Source organism: Hemicordylus capensis, chromosome 1 (assembly GCF_027244095.1).
Source record: "Hemicordylus capensis ecotype Gifberg chromosome 1, rHemCap1.1.pri, whole genome shotgun sequence".
Lineage (NCBI taxonomy): Eukaryota > Metazoa > Chordata > Lepidosauria > Squamata > Cordylidae > Hemicordylus > Hemicordylus capensis.
Window position 1 is genome coordinate 418001112 of NC_069657.1, and position 26404 is coordinate 418027515.

The 26404-nt window shown below is 45.6% G+C and overlaps 1 protein-coding gene across 2 annotated transcripts in view; it reads left to right on the top strand.

Moving 5' to 3' along the window:
* The first annotated feature begins 2457 nt into the window (after positions 1-2457).
* The window catches only part of PTPN14 (protein tyrosine phosphatase non-receptor type 14), a 177881-nt gene continuing 153934 nt past the window's right edge, over positions 2458-26404 (top strand). For both annotated transcript variants that reach the window (XM_053309371.1, XM_053309384.1), the window contains exon 1: positions 2458-3415. The gene's annotated coding sequence lies outside the window, so the exon portion shown is untranslated. The remainder of the gene's footprint in view (positions 3416-26404) is intronic.

Here is a 26404-nt window from a genome sequence, read left to right on the forward strand (position 1 = left end):
AGCAACAGGTGGCAGTGGGCCGGCCAGGCAGGAGCAGCAGGTGGCGGTGGGCCAGCCGGCCCAGCCACCAAGAATTGGGGGCTGGAGGTGACCCGCCTGCCAGAAGCCGTGGGTGGGGTGGTGGTGGGAAAAAGCGGGCAGCTCCCGCCAGTGACTGGCTGGTGGGAGCAGGTAGAGGCAGGCCAGCCCGGCCACTGGGAGAAGCAGGCGGCGTTAGGATGGCCCGGCCGCCAGGAATCGGCAGGCGGGAGGAGGTGGCGGGCTGGCTTTCCAGCCGGCTCACCACCCAGAAGCCACGGGTGGGCGTAGGGGTGAATAAGTGGGCCGGCGGAGGCACAGATGGTGTACGCCCGGCCCAGCTAGCTTTATTTAGTTATTTAACATATTTTTATACCGCCCAAAACTTATGTCTCTGGGAGGTTTACAACAAGAAACAGAAATGTTTTAAAACAAATAAATGACAACAGAGAAAGTAAAACATTGGTTAAAATAAATGACAACAAAAAGTTAAAACATTACAACAATCTAAAACCTTAAAACAATATTTTAAAACAATGTTAAAACTATTAAAATGGTATTTAATTAAAATCCTGGGTGAATAAATGCGTCTTTCAAGATTTTTAAAAAATTGTCAGAGATGGGGAAGCTCTTATTTCAGCAGGGAGCGCGTTCCAAAGCCTCGGGGCAGCAGCGAAGAAGGCCCATCCCCAAGTAGTAGCCACCAGAGGAGCCCGTGGCAACTGCAGACAGACCTCTCCTGATGATCTCAATAGGTGGTGGGGTTCAGGAGCATAACTATAATTGGGCAAGGGGAGACAGTTGTCTGGGGGCCCACTGCCTTGAGGGGGCCCCCAGAGGCAAGTCACATGACTGACTCCCCCACCCACGCACCCACCAGGGCTTCCTTCAGTTGTATTCATCCTCCGAAATTGATGTGAGTGTTAAGACCTGGAGCTACCAGAACAGCATGGCTTTCTCTAGTACCTTTAAATGACTTGCATCGTCCACAATTTACAAAATCTTCTAAAAATAATTTAGGATGAGGTTCTATTGTGGCACATAGAAGATCTATCTATCTAATTTTACTCTGCTTTTTGTTACCACTATTCAGCCTCATTTAAGATTTCTTTACTTCGTGAGCTGAGCTTCAGTGGGGCGGGGGGCATTTTAAAATCTTGTCTCTGGGCCCACTCCAACCTTGCTATGCCCCTGGTGGGGTTCATGACAAAGACGACATTCTCTTAAATACCTAGAGCCCAAGCCGTTTAGGGCTTTATAGGTTACAACCACCATCTTGTATTTTGCCCCAAAACTTATCAGCAGCCAGTTGCTGCTGATAACAGTTGCTCTCCCCCTACTAAAAATGAGAGCTATCACCTTAAAAGGTGCCTCTTTGTCTAATGGTGCAGCAAGGAAATGATTTGACTAGCAAGCCAGAGGTTGCCGGTTGGAATCCCTGCTGGAATGGGCACCTATATTGGGCAGCAGCGATATAGGAAGATTCTGAAAGGCATCATCTCATACTTCTCAGGAGGAGGCAATAGTAAACCCCTCCTGTATTCTACCAGACAGCCACAGGGCTCTGTGGTCACCAGGAGTCGACAAAGACTCAACAGCACACTTTACCTTTGCCCAGTTATATATTCAACTAATTCCCTGATTCGAAGTGTGTAGGTATGTTTACAACTATGTAAGTCCCCTTTAGTAAGTTTTAGGTGAACATGCTGCAGATCTTACGGACCTACTGAGGAAGGCTCCACAGAAATATAACCAGGGCCTGGGAGATAAGAGAAGGAGTTGCTGAGGTGGGAAGAAAAGAAGCACCTTTTAAAGTGGCGATTCTCTTATATTTAGCAGGGGGGAGCAGCTGTCCCGGCCCATCCCCAGCACAACAACATCCCTGCTGTGGCTGATATTTATGCCGCGTTTCTTTGTAGCGCGTGAGCTCTTTGACGGCAGGAAACCATCCTATTTATTTCCCTATGTAAAAAGCTTTGAGAACATTTTTGGTGTTGCTGAAAAGTAGTATATAAATATCCATAATGAATAAAAGTCGCCAAGCAACGAGTGGCTGGATCGCCAACAAAAATCCCTCGAACTCCACCCTTTCCCCCCAACTTCGTTCGCACCACACGCGGGAAACTACTGCCCTTTCGTTCCTTCTGCCAGCCTCTCCGATCCAACAACTTCCCTAAAAGTCCTGGAAGCTCCGCCCCACCATCCTTGCAAAACACCCACACCCCTTCCCTTCGCGCCGCCTGCCACGGGACCCAACCCCAAACTCCTCAAAAACCCTTGCGGCGGCCTGCTCCTCCATGTCCTCCCCCGCCCCGGAGCTCCCCCTGGCCGGGCGTGTTCACACTTGAATGGGCGGTGACGATCGGGTTGCCACACGCACGTGTGCAGCGAAGTGACTCCGGCGCGCCTCCTGCAGAAGATTCCTGAGCTGTGCTTGGATCTAAGTGGGAGGAGAAGGAGAATTGACTCTTTGCTGCTCCACCGCATAGCTGCGCCTCCCTCCCCCCTCTTGGCATCTGTCCTTCTTGGGAGAGTCGCACTCAAACGGCATCATCCTTGGCTGGGCTTGACTCCGCTTCCTTGCCCTCCTCCTCATCCTGGGTGGCTTGCTCTCCTCCTTGAGAGAACTTGGTGTATGTGCAGAAAAAGAGAGGAAAAAGTCAGCAGGGCAGGAGAGCGCGCGCGCGCGCATAGCTCCCCAGCCGAGTCCCCGACGACGTCTCCTGCCTTGCAGCTTGGAGCGGCCGCTCCGCATTCTTGGCATTCCTGGGCTGTGACTCCGAGGTCGGCGGTGGCGGCAGCAGCGGCTCCTCCAAGTAGCTCCACGTTGCGAGAGAGCGCAACGCAGGCACACGCACGCTCCAATCGCCCCATAGCAAGAGGAGCAGCCGCCTCCTCCACCAGCTCCGGCCTTCCTCGCTTTATAATCAAGACCGCAATCTCCTCCTCCGCTTTCTTTCCCCACCCTCCTTGGCTCCCTAACAGCCTCCCGCCCCCCTTCTGGATTTTATGCCTCCTCACAAAACTTCTCCAAACTTTCCCCAGCCAGCGCCGCTGGGACAAGAGTGCCTTTCTTAGGGGGAACAGGCGTCGTTTTCCGCCGCCTTTTTGTCACTCGTCCACCAAACTCGCCTCCATCCCGATTTCCTTCCCCTTTCTCTCACCCCACCCCACCACCCCCGATGAAATTTTCGCCACGATCCGAGTTCTAGCGGGCCAAACTTTCTTTCCCTTCTCTTTGGATTCTTAAGACGGAAACCTCCGACGTGGGAAAACCTTCCTCGGGGAGTTTTGCACAAAAGCCTGCCCTTTTCTTAGGGGTGAAAGAGGAGGTGGGTCGACCTCGCTCCGGGTGAGAAGCATCTGCTTTCAGATGATCCAAAGACATGTGAAACAGGTAAGCGGTCGTCGCAACCAGGGGGTGGCGGTGGTGGTGGGGAGAGTTGGCATAAAGTTTCTGTCTTTAGCGTTTGGACCCACTTGTTGTGGAAGCAGTGATGATCAGGACTGAAATCTATCTATCTACACACACACATGCAAACACACATTCTTGTCATCAAGTGATTTATGGTGTGTCTTGCATTAAAACACACACACGCACAACCCTGCCTATAATGTAGGATCAGTCAACATACAGCTTGTGGGACAACATAGCAGCATAAATTTATTTTAGCCTTGGCTAAGGTGCCGCTGGTGCATGCACATGGACTGAAAATAAAAGTCCTGAAGCAAATAGCTACACAACATGCCACTTCTCAGTCATGTTCGCTTTGTCTTTGTTAAGCTGTTTACAGGCGTTTAACTTGGTAGCTAGCTTCTGAAGACGGCGGTGTGACTCTGCTCAACTTTCAGCTACCCTCCCATTCGCTGATGAGTGGAGTTGCCTTTGTTAGCTACCAGTCAAGTCTATACTGGTCATTCCTCTCTGTGACAAGAAGTTAGGAATGTACTGAGTGGCATCTGCTCCTGTTTCTTACCTGACAACATCCATTAAACTCCCAAGATTCCAAAAGCTATCTTTTAAGTTCTGAGTCATGAGACATACAGTATATACAAAAGAGACATGTTGTGTATGCGTTCCTAAGATATTGTAAATGGGATGAGGTTTGCTTGTTTTGAACTCTGTGGGCAAAGGGCCTTTTGATTACAAGTTTCTTTCTTTGTAGTCTCCAGTAATGCACATAATGAAAGGTGGAGATAATGAAGGGAGGGTATCCTATCTGGAAAGTAGTGCTTCAAGATTCTTTTCTCCTTGTGATGGTTTTATTCCTCTGAAATGCACAGAGTGTAAGGAATTCATGCAGTGTGAGGACAGTTTTAAGCAAACAAAGCCCACAGATGATCTTGTAGGTCTTATTCTTGTATCAGATTTTGCAAGTTCAAACCTGGAGTATGTATGTGAGTGAACTTGCTCACAAGCAGTTAAGAATGCAAGAAGAGCTATGTTGGATCAGACCATCTACTCGGGCATCCTGTGTCCAGTACTGTTGCCCTCTGAGAAACCCCACAAGTGTAGGGATGGGGTCATAGCTCAGTGGTACAGAATCTGCTTTGCATGCCGAAGTTCCCAGATCCCATCCTTATTAACTCCAAATAGGACTTGGAAAGACTCTTGCCTAAAATGTTGGAGAGCCCATTCCAGTCAGCGTAGACAATAGTGAGCTAGATGGTCTGACTTTGTATAAGGTAGTTTCTTGTGTTCCTAAGCAGGCCATGGAAGCATGAGATTGCCACAAACTGTAGCTAACTTGCAACCTGCAATTACAGGTGGTGGAATTGTGAAGCTGTTTTCCACTAAGTTCTCTAAACATTCCCTTAATATAGTGGAACAGCCCACTAGATTCTGCTTAGATGTGGGCGTCTAGACCAAGGCAAATCCCAGAACATAGGGAGCTGCCATATACTGAGGCGAGTCTCATGATCAGTGAGACTCGCTGGGAAGGGGTTTGCAGGGAGAGCGAGCTTAGACCACTCTCCCCACAGACAAGCAGGAAAGCAACCCTGGGCGGCCGGGTCAGCCGCCCACCCGACTGCCGGCTCTGTTACAGAGCTGGTGGGGATCGGGGGCTGTGTGGCCCCCGGAAGTTCCAGAATGCCCCACTTGAATGCGCAGGGTATCCTGGAGAGACCCCCAGGGCCGGGAGGCTTGTTTACGCCTCCTGGCGGGGGTCTCCTCATGAATTGCTACGGCACAGAGCCGTGCTGCGGCAACACACGATCAAAAAGACGGGGTTAGTGGAGTGCTCGCTCCGCTAACCTCGTCTAAGGGGAGAGGGAATTAGGAGGGTCTGCTGCTGGGAGCCGCACAGCTCCCATGGCAGCAGATGATCGGGCAAAAGCGGGCTAGGCCCTCTTAGCCCACTTTTGCCCGATCGTGAGAATCCCCTCACTGAGTCAGACCATGGGTCCATCTAGCTCAGTATTGTCTACACAGACTGGCAGCGGCTTCTCCAAGGTTGCGGGCAGGAACCTCTCTCAGCCCTATCTTTGAGATGCCAGGGACGGCACTTGGAAAATCCCTGGTTAATGATCCTAACCTGCCTCGCAGGGTTGTTGTAATGAGAAACATAACCATGCACACTGCTCTTGGCTCCTTGGAGGAAGAGTGAGATAGAAATGTAAAAAACAACAACCCACCCACCCCCATCCTATGCGAACAGCTTTGGTGCATATCCTTATCTCGTTTTATTATTTGGTTTACATATCTTTGCGTGCCACTTGATTTCCCATTTAATTATTGTACTCTGTTACTATAAATATTAATATATGGTTGTAAAAAGTGGTTTACACAGCAAATAAAATGAAAAGTTCACAATCTAGACAGAGACATAAGGGAGACACCGGCAAATAGCTACTGGAGAGGTGGTTAAATAGGGACCAGTGCTTTCTCCCTGCTCAATATAAAAAAACCCAACACTCTGGAAGGTGTCTCTTTTAAGGAACTGTTGACCCCGGTGGCTTTGTGAATTGAATTTGTGAACTGACTCTTTTGAAAAGCCTTGCGTTGAAGATGATATGAAGTAATCTGGAAATTCTGTCGATTCTTTATATGCCTCTTTTCAGTTACGTGTTCTGAAAACGTTGGGCTTTTTTCTCACCATCAGGGACCCAGATGGGAGGGCACGTGGGGAGGGAGGCTGCAGACTGGGTCCCCGTTGCTGGGTGCCAAGATCTGTTGCAGGCAGTGCAGAGCTGTGGGGGCCGGGACATGTTGCCCCTGGAAACCCCCAAATATACCACGTGGGTGTGTGGTGCATTGTGGGTATCCCCCTGGTGATGGGTGGGCACCCCTCAGTGTCTCAGTGCTGGCTGAAAGCAGCTGGCACTGCACACAATCAGCTAAACAGGGTTAAGGGAGCACGCTCTCCCTTAACCTCCTTTAACAGCCGGGCTTCATAGCTGAGTCTGCCACTCCTTGGCGGTTCTCATGGGCAGCCAAGCCCGGGTTTTGTTACCTTAGCCCTGTCTTGGCTGCTCATAAGAACAACCACGTTGTGTTGAAGCATGATGTCCCATTCACGCATAGCCACCTAATGGCTCAGCGGGGAAATGACTCGACTAGCAAGCCAGAGGTTGCCGGTTCGAATCCCGGCTGGTATAAACACCTATATCGGGCAGCAGCGATATAGGAAAGATGCTGAAAGGCATCATCTCATACTGCGTGGAAGATGGCAATGGTAACCTTTCTACTGTATTCTTCCAGAGACAATCACAGGGCTCTGTGGTCTCCAGGAATCGACACAGACTCCAGCACACTTTACCTATATTCACGCATACAAGTTGTTGCTTGATGGCCTTGTCACACGTACATATTGTTTTAGTTGTTTTATTTATTTAAAATATTTATACCCCGCCCCTCCAGTGCACTGCTGCTCGGGGCGGCTCACAATAATAAGACAGACACAGATACAATAAAAGTAATAAAATTAACTATTTTTTTAAAAAGTTAGATTAAAAACCACAATTATTAGGTTCAAATTAAAACTGAAATTTATAAGAAGCTAAAGAACCTACCAGATATAACAAAATAATAATGGGACATTAAAAAGCTTCCTTTAACAGGTGTGTTTTAAGATGTTTTTTAAAAAACACTGAGGTAGGGAGCATGGCGAAGCTCTTCAGGGAGGGCATTCGAAAGCTGAGGGGCCACAACTGAAAAGGCCCTGTCTCTAGTCTCTGCCAACCGGATCTCTGTTAGTGGTGGGGTCATGAGCAGGGCCTGAGATGATGAGAGGAGGGCCCTGGCAGATTTATATGGGCGAATGAGATCCGACAGGTACCCCAGCCCCAAGCCTTGTAGGGCTTTAAAGGTCAATACCAGCACCTTGAATCTAGCCTGGAAGCGGACTGGTAGCCAATGAAGCTGATGCAGGATGTGTGTAATACTCGTGGAGCGACTTGCACCCATGATCATCCTTGTGGCAGCATTCCGAACTAGCTGAAGCTTCTGAAAAGTCTTCAAGGGCATCCCAATGTAGAGCACATTGCAGTAGTCCAATCTGGATGTTACTAACACATGAGTGAATGAGTTCAGGTCTGACTTCTCCAAGTAGGATCGTGGATTTCGTACCAGCTGTAGTTGGTAAAAGGCACTTCTGCACAGTGCCTCCACCTGCGCCTCCAAGGATAGTGTTGGTCCAGAAGCACCCCCAAGCTGCGGACTTTGTCTTTCAGCGGGAGCATGACCCCTTCCAAGACCAGATTTACCTCATTACTTGGATGATCAGTTCTACCAACCCAGAGCACTTCTGTCTTATCTGGATTGAGTTTCAGCTTGTTTGCCCCCATCCAGTCCAGAACAGCCTCCAAGCCCTGGTTCAGTTTTTGCAGCAAGTGATGACCAATCAAATGTAGGCTAGCTGCTGTGAGGTGTCTTTGACTAGGCAATGGTGCCTTGGCCATGGACTGGACTGTAGTGGTCTCCCACCTTCTAGTCAATGCAGCTCACTGACACTTGGTTCTTGGATATGGATGTGGCTTGCAGTTGTGGTGAATATATGTTATAACTTTCATCCATTGGTGGTGGTGGTTTTTTAAATAGTGCTTGTTTGTTAATCTTCTTGAACCCTTATGTTCCTGAATCATGGATGCTTGCATTATTCTAATTGCACAAAGCATCAGATTATGATAATGGTAGAATCCTTGGTCTTCATTATCAGTTCTGAGGCTGGTTGCTGTACCCATTGTCAGTGTCTTAAATAAAGACATTGAAGTGGTGGATAGCTTCTGCCTTTTAGGATTGACCATCAACAGTAAAGGATCCAGCAGTCAAGAAATACGCCACAGACTACACTTGGTAGGGTTGTAATGAAGGCCTTGGGAAGAATATTTAGATGTTGTGATGTGTCTACACCTACAAAGATTAGAATCATTTGGACAATAGTTTTCCCCATGACGCTCTATGAATGAGAAAGCTGGACTTTGAAGAAGCAAGATAGAAAAAGCATTGACACTTTTTAACTTTGGTGCTGGAGAAGACTTTTGAGGATACCATGGACAACCAGGAAAACAAACAAATGGATCATAGAACAAATCAATGGCACAAATGACCAGGCTAAAACTATCCTACTTCGGATGCATTATGCGAAGACCCAGCTCCCTTGAGAAGTCCATAATGCTGGGGAAAGTTGAAGGAAAGAGAAGAAGAGGACGACCAGCAGCAAGGTGGATGGACTCGATTATGACAGCAATGAATGCACCAGTGAGAGACCTTAAAGGCCAAGTTGAAGACAGATCATCCTTGCGAGAATCTACCTATGTGTTCGCTAAGAGTCGACACCGACTTGACGGCACTTAATCAATCAATCAATCAATAATCCTTTTTGCATTTGAAAAGACAGATGCTGGTATTCTTGAAAACAAATGACCAGGTTTAAACCAGAATTTGATCAACATATTTAGCATATTCTCTGAATCTGTTCTTGTACACTTTGAAGAGCCTGGTAAGGTGGATGGTTCTGGGTACACACAGTGGCAACAAAATGAAGCTCTTTTCCTGCTTTGAGTATGAATCTGAAACATCTGATCGCCACATATGGAGTGCCTGACCCAAGTGGCATGACTGGATAGGTCATTTCAAAGTGCTCTCCTGGTGGTGGTGGTGAATGGTAGTGAAGTTGGCCAGCAGCCTAATTCACAATCCAGTTAAACTGAAATAATCTGTTTGGTTTCAAGTAGACCTGTTGTCAAGCCACCTAATGGCACAGTGGGGAAATGTTTTGACTAGCAAGCCAGAGGTTGCTACTTCGAATCCCCGCTGCTATGTTCCCCGGACTATGGGAAACACCTATAACGGGCAGCAGCGATATAGGAAGATGCTGAAAGGCAACATATCATACTGTGCGGGAGATGGCAATGGTGAACCCCTCCTGTCTTCTACCAAAGAAAACCACAGGGCTCTGTGGGCGCCAGGAGTGGACACCAACTCGACAGCACACTTAACCTTACCACTCCACTGCTTTCGTCAGACTGCACTGCCGCTGCATTCTGGACCCGTTGTAGCTTCCCAGTTGTCTTCAAAAGTAACCCTAGATAGAGAGCGTTACAGTAATCTAGGCGGGAAAGAACAAGGGCATGAGTCACTGTCATTAATGCTTGCCGATCAAGGTAAGGCATAATTGGGGAATCGGATGAAGCTGGGCAAAAGCACTTCTGGCCGCAGCCTCCACCTGCTGTTCAAGCAGGAGGTGCGAGTCCAAAAGGACCCCCAAATCACGTACAAGTTCCTTTAGAGGCAACGCCACCCACCTAAAACAATCATCTCATACTGCATGGGAAGAGGCAATGGTGAATCCCTCCTGTATTCTACCAAAGACAACCACAGGTCTCTGTGGTCACCAGGAGTTGACCCCGATTCGATGGCACACTTTACCTTTAGACCTGTTGTCCAACTAAATACATCTTGAGCTGCAGTTGCTGCTGACCTACTCCAGAGTAAGGCTCATTGAATGAGAGGGTCTTACTTCTGAGTACATGCTCATAAGACTCTGTTGTAAACCTCCATACAACATATATTAATAAAGCAATATTTCTGAAGGAAAAAAATATTTTCCATAGATGATGCATGTATGTTCTGTGCCAGGTACCATCTTAAAGAGGTATTCCCTCTTGTGTGTGAGCGAAGCAAAAAGTTCCTATAACAGTTCCTATAAGTAGATATTTTTAAAATACCTAAAACTGAGATTTTAAGTGTGTTATGTGATTAATTGGGGACAATTTAAAAAATATGATATAACTAATTAACATATTTACCTGAATCCAAGACAAAGTTTTTCCCAAGTTCTTTGATGTTAGAATTGGGGGGTTGCCATAAACTCCAAGTCCTGTTCTGTTTAGGTAAATACAGGTATAACCTGTATTTAACATTTATTTTTCAAGAGAATAGTCTTAAATTCAGAGTCGTCTTCTATTTGGGTAAATACAGTAATTGACGAAAATTGCAGCCCTAATTTGAAGTTGAGATAGCGGCCTGATCCTAAACAAGTTTCCACCCCAAAAGTAAATCCAGCTGAATTTAATAAGACTGCAACCTTGGCCTGCATTGTTGAATGTATTTTGATGCTGATCATATTGAAGCTTTGGATTTGGCAATTGCCTAGCAGCAGTTTGTCCCTTGGGTCAGACTGGCTAGTGACCTGAGGTTTCTTTGTCTTCTGTTGCACTGAGATGCTTGACTTGTTGACTTGACTCCTATGAAGCTGTTTCCTATGTGGGCATCTTGCTGTGGTGTGTTTCCTCTTCTCTTATGCATTCTGTGATTTGGATTGTGCAAATTTATCCTTGGGGTTTGGTAGTTGATCAATCTTGCTTTGTACTTGCAGCTTTCTGGGATTTAAGCAGAAAGTAGATCAACCTATAAAATAGATTGACATAATCATTTGATTCAGCAAATAGATCGTGTTTAAGAGCTTTCTTTTCTGTTTCTGTGCATTCTTTGCACGTGCTAAAAATGTTTGGTTCATGGTGTCTGAAAAATGTCATAGAAGTCTCAAACAACAAAAATAGTATTTGTCATTGCAACAAATGGTTGTGTGGACCCACCTTTAGAGGTCCATGTAACAGAGGAGATCACAGACCACTGACAATGCTGATTCCTTGAGAAACGACACACTGTCACTGTAAAACTTTCAGTGACTGGATTGAATATAGAGTAAGCCCATTCTCACAACCAAAAGCTGGATAAGAGGAGCGTCCAGCCAGTATCCTAGACCAGTGTTCTCTCTAATTTTTTTTCATCTGTGTTCGTAATGAGTTTTGTTCTGGGCGGTAGTATCAAGGCAATGTATGTGCACATTCATTCAGAGTGGGACCTTTCTGATGCAGCCTGAGCGGGATCTAAAATTAACTGAGTGGACATCAAAAAAACTTGTGAGCACCCATATGTGTGCACACCTTAGAGGGAATACTGTCCCAGACCCTTGTGCTCTCCTGAGACCCAGTTGTGTGTTAGCAAAAAACCGACATCGTTTACCCAGCATTGTTTCAAGGATGAAGGAAAAGTATGTCCCACACTTCCCTACTAACTGACTAACACACAATAAGGTGACCCTCACAATCACTTAGAGCAGGTGGGGAGGGCACACGGGGAAGGTTCCTTTTAATCCCGCCCCCCGCAAGTCCTGTTGGGAGCGTGAACTGTACTCCCAAATGAGCAGCACGAACCACACTTCCAGACAAGCAGCACTGTTTGAACATAGGAAGCCGCCATATACTGACTCAGACCATTGGTCCATCTAGCTCAGAATTGTCTACACAGACTGGCGGCAGCTTCTCCAAGGTTGCAGGCAGGAATTTCTCTCAGCCCTATCTTGGGGATGTCAGAGAGGGAACTTGGAACCCAGATGCTCTTCCCAGAGTGGCTCCATCCCCTGAGGGGAATATCTTACAATGCTCACACATCAAGTCTCCCATTCAGATGCAAATAGGGTGAATCCTGCTTAGCTAAGGGGACATGTCATGCTTGCTACCACAAGAGCAGCTCTCCTTTGAGCTCCGGGGGCTGGGGTGATGCATCCCAGCTCCCAGAGATCTCACAATGCATTGTGCAAGTGTGAGGTCACTGAGGTGCATTGTGGGGATTCCTCCAGTGACAGGCGGCGCCTGTTAGTGCTTCAGCACTGGCTGCAAGCAGCCAGCACTGTCACACGATCTGGTAAATGAGTCGGGTTATGTAGGTCGATTTGCCACCGAGGTGCCACCAGGAGCCATATGCCTCCTGACAGATCTTACGGGCAGCCAAGCCCGGGCATGGCTTACTGTAGCTTGGTGTTGGCTACTTGTGAGAACAGTCTCAATTACTTATCTATGGCTGCTTATGAGAAGAGTCTCAGTCACTTTCCTATCCTCCTATCTCAATTTTTGCTGACACATGTTCTTGAGAACATGCATGGATCTCTAATCTTGATTAATTAATTAATTATTAATTAAACTAACATATTTTTATATCACCCAAGACACAAGTTTTCTGGGCAGTTTACATAACAATAAAAACAACCAATAAAAAGATTAACACATTTCAACAATTTGTCCAAGAATCTTGGCTTGGACCTCCTCCTATCCAGCTTGATTGTGTGAACAGGCCCAATGGAAACTTGAGGAAACTGGGTATTTTTGCTCTTTACCTTCTAAAGCTCTGTGATGCATGGAAGGCAATTTCTGTCAACTTCTGTGGAATGGTGCAGTTTTGTGAGTATTAGAAAACTGAAGAATGATGGTGGTGATTCTTGAGATATATAGCAGCACATGAATGGAATATGAAATTCTGTATGAAACTTGGCTTACAATGGAGGCCTTTTGGGATGAGTTAAATGTCTGCCTGTCAACCATTTTGTTTTTCCAGATCTATGTTGAATTTCCACTGCTCCATTTTAGTTTATGATGGTTTTACTTTAGTCCTTACCTATTGTGAACCAATACTTGTTATAATTCTGCTATAGGATTCAAAAGTATACTGCATATTTTCTTGACTGATTTGCTACCCATGCAGAAAAATAAAAATATCAACAAAAATGTTCATGACACTTGAAGCATACAAAATATATGCAGTCTCTCCACTACATAGAACACCTGTATGATTTGTTCTGTGCTGGCAGAACGAGATTAATGTTGAAACCTTTGTAAAGTGGAGACTATGAACTAATGTTGCTTCAACTTGTGTGAAGAGGAATCAATGAGGTTATTCACATGATGGAAGAAGACCGGGCGAAGGGAAGCCCAGCCCAGTTTTCCTCCATTGTTCAAAGGCGGCTAGCCTGCCAAAGTAGCCCTCCCCTTAAATGAGGTTAGCGGAGTGAGCGCTTAGCGAACCCTACTTTTCTGATCGTGAGTCACCGCGGCGACACGCAAGGAGACCCCCGACTGGGAGGCTACAACAAGCCTCACGGCCGCAGGGGATCTCTCCAGAATGCCCTGTGCACTCTGGGACTTCTGGAGGTGGATGGGCCCCTGATCCCCGCAGCCCAAACCAACTCCTGTTCGTGTGCGGGGAGAGCGGTCTTGACCCACTCTCCCCGCCAAACCCCTCCTGGCTCTACACACCGATCCTGTGTAGAGCCTCTATCTTTTAAAATGCGTATTCTTACTGATAAACTAGTTTATGAGCATGGAAAAATTGAGGTCATTCACAGAATGAAAAACTGTGTTGTGTGGAAGCAAGGTAAGAGGAAAACCTGGGTAGAAGGGGTTGTGTGGAAGCTAGGTAGGAGGGAAAGCTGCCCAGGTTTTCCTCTAACCTTGCTTCCACACAACCAAAAGTTGGGAGACACACAGCTCCCAAACCCAGGTAGAACACATTTTTTGATTGTGTGAATGGACCTCTCTTTCTGATTAAAATGAGCAGTATCTCAGGTGTGCTGGGGCTGTAATCAGACTGATAACATGCTGGCCTGTCTGAAGATGCTTGGCCTTTCAGTCTTCTCCCCAAGTAGCATGATTCATTTTCATTTTATTTTTATTGGGGGAGGGGCGGGAAACAAAATTTTCAGTCGGTTGCTGTGTCTTTGTCTTGTTTGCAACGTGCACACCGATGAGAATTCTTCATGAAACTTGCTGTTGTGTTGTGAGGTCTGCTTAATGTAATTCTGAAGTTGTTTATACCAGGGATTCCTGACCTTGGGTCCCTAGATGTTGTTTGATTACAACCTCCATCATCTCCAAAGGCCGTTGTGGCAGGGGATGACTGGAATTATAGTCCAATAATATTTGGGACCCAAAGTCAGAAACTCCTGGGTTACAGCCCTGTCCAGACATTATAAAAATAGGGATGCTGTCATCTCTTTAGCCAGTTTAAACCTGGCCTGTTCTCCCTTGCCTGCACTATGGCTGTGTTGGACTGCAGCTCAGGTCCACTAGTATCATTTAAATCACGTGGCATTGTGCTTGTGAGTGCGTGTCACTATATACATTTCTATGCGCCTCAATTTTTTAAGTTAGGGCTGTCGTACTCTCAGGCCTTCTGAACTATACCATCCAGGAAATTGTAGACTGCTAGGGGTTTGATAATAATTTGCTCCCTGCAAGCACTAGTGGGTCTCCGTGTATTATTGGTGTACCATGCACAACTGGGAGAAGAGGCAGTGAAATTTGACATGCTTGTTCTGAGTTGCACTGACTCATGGTTTATGTAGTCCCACACAGACTCAGTGCATAGCTGTGAGATAGAAAGCAGTTATTGGAAAGGCAATTTCAACTGATAATGCATCACTTCTTTTACTCAACAGTATGTGGGGTGTGTCACCTTAAGTGGCACAGTGGGGAAATTTTTGACTAACAAGCAGAAGGTTGCCGGTTTGAATCCCTGCTGTTACTATATTGGCCAGCAGTGATATAGGAAAGATGCTGAAAGGCATCATCTCACACTGCATGGGAGGAGGCAATGGTAAACTCCTCTTGTATTCTACCAAAGAAAACCACAGGGCTCTGTGGGTGCCAGAAGTCAGAATCGACTTGATGGCACACTTTATGTAGGGTGCAGTGTTATCTCTAATTTTTTTTCATCTGTGTGTAGAATGAGTTTTGTTCTGGACAGCAGTATCAAGGCAGTGTGTATGTGCACATATATTCAGCGTGGGACTTTCCAGATTCAAACTGAGTGGGATTTAAAATTAACTGAGCAAACATAAAAAAACCTGTGTTTGTGCGCACGACTTAGAGGAAACACTGGTGGGGTGTACTGAAATAATTCAATTCATGCTTTAGCAGTATGTGTGCTATAATTGTTCTAGCTGTGTGCTTTGAGCCAAGAGACCATAGCTAGCTAAATGAACTAGATTTTTGGCCAATTCCGGTAGTTTTCTTCTAACATAGTTTTCCTCCTTTCTTTTCAATTTGTGGACCATCTGATTATCCTTGCAGATCCTTAAGACTGTACAGAGCTACATAAACTTCTGCCCTAAATGTCTGATTTCAGAAAGAAAACATGCCTGAATAAAAAGTGTAGCCTTTATCTTTTAGTATGGCAAATAGCATCCCCCCACCCCTTCTTTAAAAAGAGGTCTAAAATTAAGAAGCCATTGGTTCTGCAGTTCTTCAGTGATCATTCTGCAGTAGCAATAATGGCATAGGTGCAACATTGTTCATGAGAGCAATTAATTAGCAGCTGCTCTTAATATGTCTCAGTGTTCTTCTCAGCTGGCCAGTAATTGGCAGCAGATGCTCTGTGCCTCTACTGTTGTTGCTTAACTGTAGGACAGACTCCTGTGAAACAGATCTGCTCATACAGTTTTGCACAACCCACAAGTGCTTAAACCAGACATGAATTATTCCAAATTATTTTTAAGTTTCAAGCAAAGAAAAAGGCATCTCTGTGTGTGCATGTATGGTACCAGTGAGCAGCTGTAGAAACTCAGGCCCAGTGGAGGTGCAATGCCATTTACATACAAACCATGGTTAGGATATCGGAAGACAGCCTCATGGACACATGCTCAGTTATACCATTCTGGAGTGATCTACCGCTTCAGTTTCCAGCATTAACCAAGGTTTCATATTACATATGTGTCTCAGCGCAAGTTCATACCTGCCAGTATGCCCCTATTTTCCCATTCAGGTGAATTGGAAACTAGGGACATGTTGGCAGCTATCCCAGTTATGGGCAAGGCACGTTATGGTTAATGGACTCTTAGAAACAGTTGTAAGTGCAACCATGGCCTGAAGTGGGTTTGCAAACTATGATTTTGAGGAAACCTGGAGGCGATTCTCACGATCACCAAGAGCAGGAGAGCGGGGAGGGTGGTGAACAGTAGTCCTCCTCATTTCTTTCATCTCTGTGCGGAATGAGTTTTGTTCTGGGCGGCAGTATCAAGGCAGTGTGCGCGCACCTGCGTTCAGAATGGGGCCTTCCCGATTCAACCTGAGAGGGATCTAAAATGAACTGAGCGGACAACCAAAAACTTGAGAGCACACTCACGTGCGCACGCCTTAGAAGCAATAGTGGAGGGAAAGACTGCGAGGAGCTTACCTTTCCCGCAGACGATCCAAGGCTCGGTCGTGGGATCACGCTCTGTGCTCCCACATGAGCAGCCCTACTCTGTGGAGCAGGGCGGAGGGATCTGGGGCTGGAATGTGTTTCAACCTCTGGGCATCCCACAGTACATTGGGGGCTTCCCCCATCATTCAGCCCAAGGAGATACATGATACATGCCAGCAAGTTAACACTGGCTAACAGTTGTGTTGTTTAGGAGGGTTAGGCAGGCGGGAAGTGTCGGGATCTGCGGGGATCCCACCGCTTCTCACGACCAGTCTAACTCAGGCTGGGCTGCCCCAGGCTGGGACTGGTCATGAGAACAGCCTCCTAGTTTTCATTGGTGCATATGAAACATGATGGAAACTGTGGGTAACGTTAAGAAAGAATCTGGGCAATTGGTTCAGAGGGGTGGGGAGAGAGACCGGCTTTCAATTTGTGAACCATGGTTTGCTGGGAGCTGGCATACATCTACAGCAAGGATTACGGAAGTAAATTTGTTACTTTTGTTACATTTCACATTTGTTCCTTTTTTGTTCTGTGGGACGAAATTAAGTTAACATGTGGATTATACTAATTTCTAATATGATTCAACAGCTTTGGGTGGTTACTAGGATTGTGAAAGATACTTGGCTCTGGTTCTAAGTCTTGGCCGGCAAATGTGTTCTGTTGTGGTCTGGCTAAGCTAACATCACTCAATAATAACAATGTGTAGAATATGGCATTAATGTATTCAGTGGATTTGTATGAAGTGGATTCCAGAAACCAGTGCAGGGCCAATTTCTGAGGCTATAATATTCCCTTTTTTGATACCTGGTTAAGGCTGATACACCTTAGGGACTGCCTCCTTCCTCATCTCCCCTTGAAATCAAGCAGGGATGTAGTCTCTTGGTACTGTGTTATTCAAGAGTCCATACATTTTAAATGTTTACCAAATTTTTCTGCTCACTCAGTCAACTGGTATGTGACCTGTGGTCCTAGATTCTTTTCTTGTTGAAAACAATCCATATGGCGTTTTAAACAAGTTGTTCTAGTAAGAACTAATCTGCCTACTTTCCTTTCACTATCCCTACAACTGGACTAAATTTGATCCAAATCAGTTAGGCAGTTCACAAGTTTGTCCACGTGCGCCTCAAATGTTTATGCATCCACCATCTTGAATTGGGGTGGATGACATCATCACAAACTATGCATTTGAGGTGTCCCTATGTGTTCCTACAAGTGTACCAAATTTGGTCCAATTTAGTTCCCACTTGCACCGCAAATGTTCACACGCCCACCTTCTTGAATCAGGATAGATGTCGTCATTACAAACTACACCCTTGAGCCATCCCTGTGTGCCTCTACACCTGTAGCAAATTTGATTCAAATCGGTTAGGTGGTTCACAGGTTAGCCCAATTGTGCCCCAAATGTTCATCCGCCATCTTGAATTGGATGGATGACATCATTATAAACTATGCAATTGAGGCATCCCTGTGTGTCCCTACAGCTGCAGCAAATTTGGTTCAAATTGGTTAGCAGTTCACAATTTAGCCCACTTGCACCTCAAGCATTTATGCATCCCATATCTTGAATCAGGGTGGATTACATCATCACAAACTATGCTGCTGAGTCCCTATGTGTCCCTACAACTGTACCCAATTTGATCCATATTGGTCCAATTTGGTTCATATTGGTCCAGGCATTGCAAAGTTGCTAGGCGCGCACACACACACACACACACACACACACTGTGTGTGTGATCTCATAAGCTTAAGGAAAGTAGGCTAAAAAGCAGACTTCATTAATACCATCAGAGACTACTTTTAATTTGCTTATGAAAATCAAGGACACTTTGAATCACATTTTGTACTATGATACAAAATAGTGCAATAACAGTGCCATTATACTTGATAAATTAAGTAGATTCTTGGCCTAGAGTACATTTTAAGTGGTTATCTCAATTTTTCCATTCTGTTCAACTCTTTTCTCTCTCTCAGGTCTCATTAATCACTAGGGTCCTAAAAGGAGGACAGCCAATCATTTTTAGACTACTTTGCAGGAGGTTTCAAGGAGATCTCCCAGCATTCCGTGTGTGGTTCTCCCCCCCACCCCCCACAAATGCGCAGTGCTTGGACCAATGTGAACCAAATTGGGTATAATTGTAGGGACACTTCAATGGAATAATGACTTGCAGGGACACCTTACCAGAACAACTTGTTCAAAACTGTGCAACTGGCTAGGTTTCTATTTGGAATAGCAGCATCATTCTATGTTGATCAGATGCTGTCATGTTCACTTAGCAATGCTCAACAACACACTCACACTTAAATTGGAACCTTTTGGGGCCAGTTCAGATGAACAGTGGCCCATGTTGGCCCCTAATGTGATAATGTAAGAACACTGGTGGGAATACGCCTGCTTTGACGTCAGTGCAATTGTGGCACATCCTTTAATTGCGTGGGGGGGGTGATCATGCGACACCCCGCTACACACACTAGAAAACCTTGTTTGGGTGACATCAGGTGGGTGTGTTTCCTCCATGGCCCTGATATTATCTCATGTAGGGGCTAATGTAGGCCATTGTTCATCTGAACCCGCGCTCTGACTTGAAGGGAATTGTTCCTTGATGATGGACTGGACAATCCGGCTCATTATAATTTACAGCAAAAAACTTGCAATGAGAATAATAGGATGAGATCTTGATTATGCCTAAAGGTAAAGTGTGCTGTCGAGTCGGTGTCAACTCCTAGCGACCACAGAGCCCTGTGGTTTTCCTTGATAGAATACAGGAGGAGTTTACCATTGCCATCTCCTGCACAGTATGAGATGATGCCTTTCAGCATCTTCCTATATCACTGCTGCTTGATATAGGTGTTTCCCATAGTCTGGGAAACATACTAGCGGGGATTCGAACCGGCAACCAGTGAGGCGCTTCACATGACACATGCGAAGTGCCTGACGGGGTTCTGCGGGGAGAGCTGGCTTAGCCGGCTCCCCCTGCAGACGAGCAGCCACTCATAGCTGGCCAGCTGGATCGGCCACCCACATGGCTGCTGGCTCCATCACAGAGCCAGCAGGGGCTGTGAGGATCGGGGGCCATGTGGCCCCCGGAAGTCCCAGGAAGTCCCGTGCAAGCTCATGGGGTATCCTGGAGAGACGCCTGAGCCCGGGAGGCAGTGTGTAGCCTTCCAGTTGGGGGTCTGCTCATGTGTCGCTACGTGCCATGGCAACACACGAGCACAAAAACAAGGTTAATGGAGCGATCGCTCCGTTAACCTTGTTTAAGGGGAGGGGGGTTTATCGTGGCTAGCTGCCGAGAGCTGTGTGGCTCCCATTGCAGCACACGATCGGCCAAAAGTGGGCTGGGCTTCCTTAGCCTGCTTTTCGGCGACCGTGGGAATAGCCTCTCTGGCTTGTTAGTCAAGTCATTTCCCCTCTGCACCATTCGGTGGCTTTGATTATGCCTAGGGGTAATGGATTAAGGCAGAGATTCCCTAACTGTTTTGTAAATCCCTGGGGGTACTTGAGGGGTTGCCCCAGGAAGATCTTTTAGGCCAGCCTCTGTCCATTCTAGGCCTCTCTTTTTGTCTGTTGCTTAACGTGAAGTGAAACATCAACTGTTTTTGCGGTTACAGCACAACAACAGTACTATCCCTCCCTCTAGTTTTGGTAAATTGATTTGTTTCACTATCACTCTTACTAGGTAGACATGTTTCTAAACTGATGTGGAAAACAGAAGCCTCTGTGGTGTGGCCAATGTCTCTTATGCAAAATGTAAGTCAAACAACAGTAACAAAAGATAGTGCACCAAGGCTTTTTTCGGACGAGGTTGGGCTTACTTATAGTTGTCTGAGGACCCTGGAGAAGTCTGCTACTCATCAAAGTCTGGGGAACCATTGAATTAGGGTCATGTGAGCAACACGTATGTGATGATACTGTGTCAGGATTGCACCGTAGGCAGCAGTCACAAGATGATGCAAGGCTCGAATCTGGAGCTAGATCAGCCAGGAAATTAGGCAGGGCAAAGGTCAGGCTGAGTAGACAGTCAGGAATCAGAGGTCAAAACAGTAGCCAAAGGTCAGGAACAGTGTTCCCTGTAAAACGGATTCCCAGATGTTGTTGACTACCAATCCCAGAATCCCAAGCTGCAGTGGCCTTTGGCGGGGGATTATGGGAGTTGTAGTCAACCACATCTGGGAATCCTTGTTAGAGGGAACACTGGTCAGGAATGCTCCAGAGATTAAGCTGAGGAGATAGTTCGAGGAAGCAAGTGGCATGCACATCCACTAGAACAAAGAGTCGTTGATACTGTAGCAAGGCTGGTTTTAAGGCAGGAAGTTGTTATACACTTTCTGCTTGGGAAGAGAACCAAAGACTTGTCTCACTTGGTGGGACCAGGCTAGGGATCTAAGGACTCAAACCTGCTTGGTGCAGTGATGTTCCGTAAGGGGCAGCAGCATATGGAGCCCTAGTCTAGGCAGAACCTGACACATTGTCATATTCAGGGCTCAGGAAATCCACGAGTCTACTAGTCTGTGACAAGTAAAAAATGATGCCCTACAAGTGGAAAAAAATCCTGATGAGTAATGTACCAATATAGCTTGCTTGAGGAATCTTCTGACAAGTAAAATATTTACGTCTGGCTGGTGAATTGAGCCAACATTTCATGACCCACAAGGTGTTTTCCCCCTTTCTTTCTCACTGTTTAGCCCTTTCTGGACTGAGATCATTGGCATGTTTATTCTACTGTTAGACCTGTATTGTGGTATCTGATGTTAAGTAAAAGTTGGACTGTCTCTACATCTTTCTATACAATCTCTGGGAATATGCCCCCCAAAAGAAATGTTCATCTCCTGTGTGTGCCTGGGCCCAAAGGCTTCATTTCATTAACACGTTGTCCCAGGGTAACCCACTTACCCATTTCACCAAGCTATATTCACAGTGCATTTTGACTCTGGGAGTAGAATTTGTGGAATTTCTCAGGGCAACTTCAGTGGTTATTGCAAGTCTCTCTGTATATGAAATATGCAAGTTGATTTTCTCCCACCACCTACCAAAACCTATTTACAAGTTACATAAACTTGCAGAAGTGAGCCAGGGCATGCCAGGTAGATGCTGATCAAGTTTATTTTTTTATTATTATTGCATGACGAATTCCAGAATTATGTAACAGGAAAGTCCTAATTTTCTTATCCGAATAGATTATTCAAATGAATTGTGCCGTGCAGATTTCCATGGCATATATAATTAAGACCATCTGATCGGTAATGTCTTTGATGAACTTTGAATTCTTTAATATGCTAGAATTGCTATGATAAGAAGTGTGGAAGCTTCAGAAGGCTAAGATAGTTCAGGTTGAGGCTGAGGTTGTTGGTGAAAGGCTTTATAATTGAGGACAGGTGAAGAAAAGAATTTTCGTAGGTATGATTGTTGTTACTTATGTTGGCTTGCTCTCAGCAGGGGAATGAATTCATTTCTGAGTGTTTGGTCCAGAAGGTCTCAGTGCTTGAAATTTAAGAGCTCTAGGCATCCAACAGCTGCCAAAAACCGAGAAAATGCCTATGATCGCAGAATTGCAGAGATTACAAGCCCTTGCCTGTTGTATTGTGAGAGCACACTCTTTAAATGTTCATTATCTCTACACTTATTATTATTATTTATTTTTCTATACTGCCCTTCCAAAAATGGCTCAAGGTGGTTTACATAGATAAATAATAAATAAATAAGACGGCTCCCTGTCCCCAAAGGGCTCACAGTCTAATAAGAAACATAAAATAGACACCAGCAACAGTCACTGGAGGGATGCTGTGCTGGGGTGGATAGGTCCAGTTACTCTCCCTCTGCTAAATAAAGAGAATCACCACATTAAAAGTTGCCTCTTTGCCAAGTTAGCAGGGTGCAAGCTCAGAAGAGCCATATTAAGGTCTTGTAGGGTCTTGGAATGGTTAAATAGAGATTTCTTCCTTAAAAGCCTCATGATAAAACACTAGAATGTATTTCTGTAATTGTGTTTTAAAGGTCAAGTGTGCTGTCAAGTCGATTTCGACTCCTGGCATCCACAGAGTCCTGTGGTTTTCTTTGGTAGAATACAGGAGGGGTTACCAGCATACATATTTCAAACCTGCTTCACCAAGAACCTGATTTGTTTTACCAACTACTGGTTCAACCTTGCAAATGAGTTATGAGAGTTATTAGATCACCTGCTCATGCATACCAGTTTAATTATGTTGTGGCTTAACAGCAGCAACCTAAAAAACAAGAAACTTTTTCATCTTTTTCCACTTATGTGCCCCTAAACCTCTCTACCTGCTCACCTGGGGGTTAATTCTTAGTCACCCTAGGCGAGTGGCTGTTTACAAGCCTGGTTTAACCATGTCCAGCTCCTTAGAGAAGCCCACAGAGTAAGTCTCTGTGGCATCAGGACTAGAACTCACATCTTGCCTGCATGCCAGATCTGGAGGCAGACTCAGAACTGGAATTTGGGATGAGGAGGAGGACTGTGTGGGATTGTGTGGTTTTGGCCAAGTGGTCAAAGTCTGGCAAGTGAAGAAGGATTTGCTGCTTGCTTTTAAATCAGAGAAAGGCGGGGTTGTATTTCAAATGTGGGAGGGTTGTTTAATAAAAGGGGTGCAGGCATGAAACATCAGGCATGGTGCAGATGTCCCGGAGGACTGCAGCTGCAAAATAGTGCGCTTTAACAAAAGTGGATGGTAGAAGGCCCCAGGGTAAAAAGAGAACAGGGTACTACAGAGCTGGATGGGAAATGGGTCTGAAAGCCTTGATGGGGTGCAGGTATTTAGGCAGGGGGAGGGGCTCATCTATTGACTGCTTCATCTACCCTCTGCAGGGGTGGTGGACCAATTAAAATGGTCCACCCCGGCGGCTTATGGATCCACTTGGTTTCCAGACAGCCCTCGGAGAGTTTCCAGTGTCCAGATCTGGCGACTCTGTTGAGGCCCTGGTGAATCTCTGGAACATGGAGATAGCCTATTGACATGGTTGCTCCTAAATGCCCTCTCCAGCTTGTTTGGAGCCCGTTCTGCTCCTTGGTTTTCTTTGGAGCTTAGGGAAATGAAATAACTCAGACGACAGCTGGAACGACGCTGGAGGAAGAGTGATGAATCGGGCCAAACACAGGCTAGAGCCCATTTTAGGGACTACGTGGCAGTGGCAGTGGCGGTGGCAAAGATACTTTTTTTCTCCACCTCCATTGCATCTGTTCAGTGCAGACCAAGAGTGAGTGGTGCATCATGGGGATCCCCCCTTCCCAGGCTCCCTGCAGTCTGGCAGCCGTGGCTGCTTGCCAGACAAATCAGAAAAATGGGGTTAAGGGAATGCTTGCTCCCTTAACCTCATTTTAATGGGTGGCTAGTTAGTCACATTTGCCATGTTCATGGAATATTCTCCCCCCACCCTCCACAGACTCCTGTAAGACACTTGCATTGGTTTCCTTTAGGCACTGGACTATATTGTTTTATTCTCCAAGTCTTTTTTAATTTAGTGATTTGTTCTTTTTCTGCTCTCACCGGATGTTTTGATTTGATTTCATTGTTTTTATTATTAGTTTTTGTTGTTTCTGCTGGATAGTTGGTTGTAAAGCCTTTTTAGCTACACACACACACACACACACACACACACTTCTTTGATTATTTATTTATATTTAGACAGAACAAAACAGTTGAAATGGTTTAAAAAATGTTGTGGTTAGTTTTATCTTGGAGTCCAAAGTGTCAGAGGTGAAATCCAAGTACAACTCTAAGCAAGAATAACAGAAGTTCATGAGATTGGCCTTCCCCGCCACTCATAGAATTTATTTCAATTATAAGGCTGAGCAGTCAACCCGAGCAATATATACTCTAAGACTAGTGTCAGTTTTCTGGATACCTATGTTTGTTAAGAGTCTCACCTCCAAACCTCATTGCTGCAGAAACCTCCTGACCAGGGCTTGTCAACAGTGTTCTCTCTAATTTTTTTCATCTGTGTGTGGGATGAATTTTGTTCTGGTCAGCAGTATCAAGGCAGTGTGCACGCACATGCATTCAGAATGGGGCCTTCCTGATTCAACCTGAGCGGGATCTAAAATTAACTGAAAAAACTTGTGAGTCCAAGCATGTGCACATGCCTTAGAGGGAACACTGCTGGTCAAATCCCAGCCACCAGGGAGCCATGGCTGTCTGTTTGTCTATCTGTCTATCTAATTTCTATACAGCCTGACATGTTCATCCCTAGGCAGGGAACATTTTAACTTATGTTCATTGTATTTTTTGTTAAAATACAATATAAAAACAGGATAAACTGATTAAAACAATTATAGTATAAAATCAAATAAAACTGATTAAACCCTGAGAAAACAGATGTGTCTTTAAATAAATAAATAAATCCGGAGAAACTTTGGTTTTAACAGGGACTCAATTCCAGCGCCCAAGGCAGCCACAGAGAAGACCTGGTCCCAAGTCTAGATATTAAACTCTAGTGCCTGGATGGAAGAGGGCTTGTGAAGTTCACCTATGTGGTCTCAAAGCCTTTCACATAACTCAGTTGCATCTACTTTTGTACATGCCCGTATCTTAATATAGCACTTTATATGTGGTAAAAAGTAACGTCAGCTTGTATTAGCATTTATAAAGTTTCCTTATCCTTTTCTAGTGGCTGTTTTGCAAAATACGACGAATCTTTTCATGTTAGAAAGGCTACTTTGGGACTTCACTTGGGTGCCCAGTCTGTGTGGTTGTTTTTATATTTCAGCATTTGGGAGGAGAGGACAGGTATCAGTTAAAAATAAAACAAATGAAAGGCATTTTGCTTTCATGTAGAGGAATCTCCTCCCAGGAATTCCTAGGCTTATGCAGTGGGTGGTGGGCTCTAACCTGTAGTGACCCTGTCTCTACTGCCAGAAAGCAAGGTCAGCAGCAATCATTTTAGCTCTGTGCTTTATGTGTGTGTTTCTTACCAAGGGAAAATGCTTTGCATTCTTCACGTTTCTTAGATTAGCTCTTATCAGAGAGCTCTCTCTCTCTCTCTCTCTCTCTTGAAGATTCATGCAGAGAATTGGCAGGGGTGGGTAGGTGGGATGACCTGAGCTTCAAGTGATTGTGTGTGTTAAACTAAGGCTCTGGACAGGCCCTAGCAAAGCCAGAGGTCTGCCCTGGAGTCATGCAATCAAAGGAGCTATGCAATCTTCGGTATCTGCTATATCTATTGTAGAAAGTTCATAATCTTTTGTCTCCCTCCACCACCCCCTTGTTATTTGGTAAGTACTCATGCCATTAGCCCCTTAGACAATAAAAGTAAATATCCCCCCCCCCCCGATAAAGTTAGTCTTTGGTGTGGGGGTGAGGGGCAGCATCCCCTCTAAGGCGTGAACATGTGTGCATGCTCACACTTCTTTTGATGTCTGCTCAGTTAATTTTAGATCCCGCTCAGGTTGAACAGAAGTTCATGGGATTGGCCTTCCCCTCCCCCCAAGTTTATTTCAGTTATAGATAATTATAAGGTAATTATAACGAATATCAGGTTGAATCTGGAAGGTCCCATTCTGAATGCATGTGCACACAAACACTGCCTTGATACTTACTGCCGCCCAGAACAAAACTCATTCTGCACACAGATTAAAAAAATTAGAGAGAACACTGGTAAGGGGAACCTGTTAAAAATGGCTAACATTCCCTGCAGCATAACACAGGTGGTTCAGAACAGCCTGTGCCACTGCAGGGCTCTACCACACTTTCCTGTGGTGCTGCAGAAGAGGCATGTCTCTTGCATGCATGCATTTCTTCCCATGCATATATTTTGCATTGTCTTGCATTTGCCTGCATTGTGCACTGCCTTTCCATCTACACAATCTTGTTTCGGATCCACACTGAATATGTGCTGGGGGTGGGGAGGGCTTTGCTACAACCCTGGAATGATGCAAGGAGAACTCAGGGACTCATTAGTCACCTTTTAAT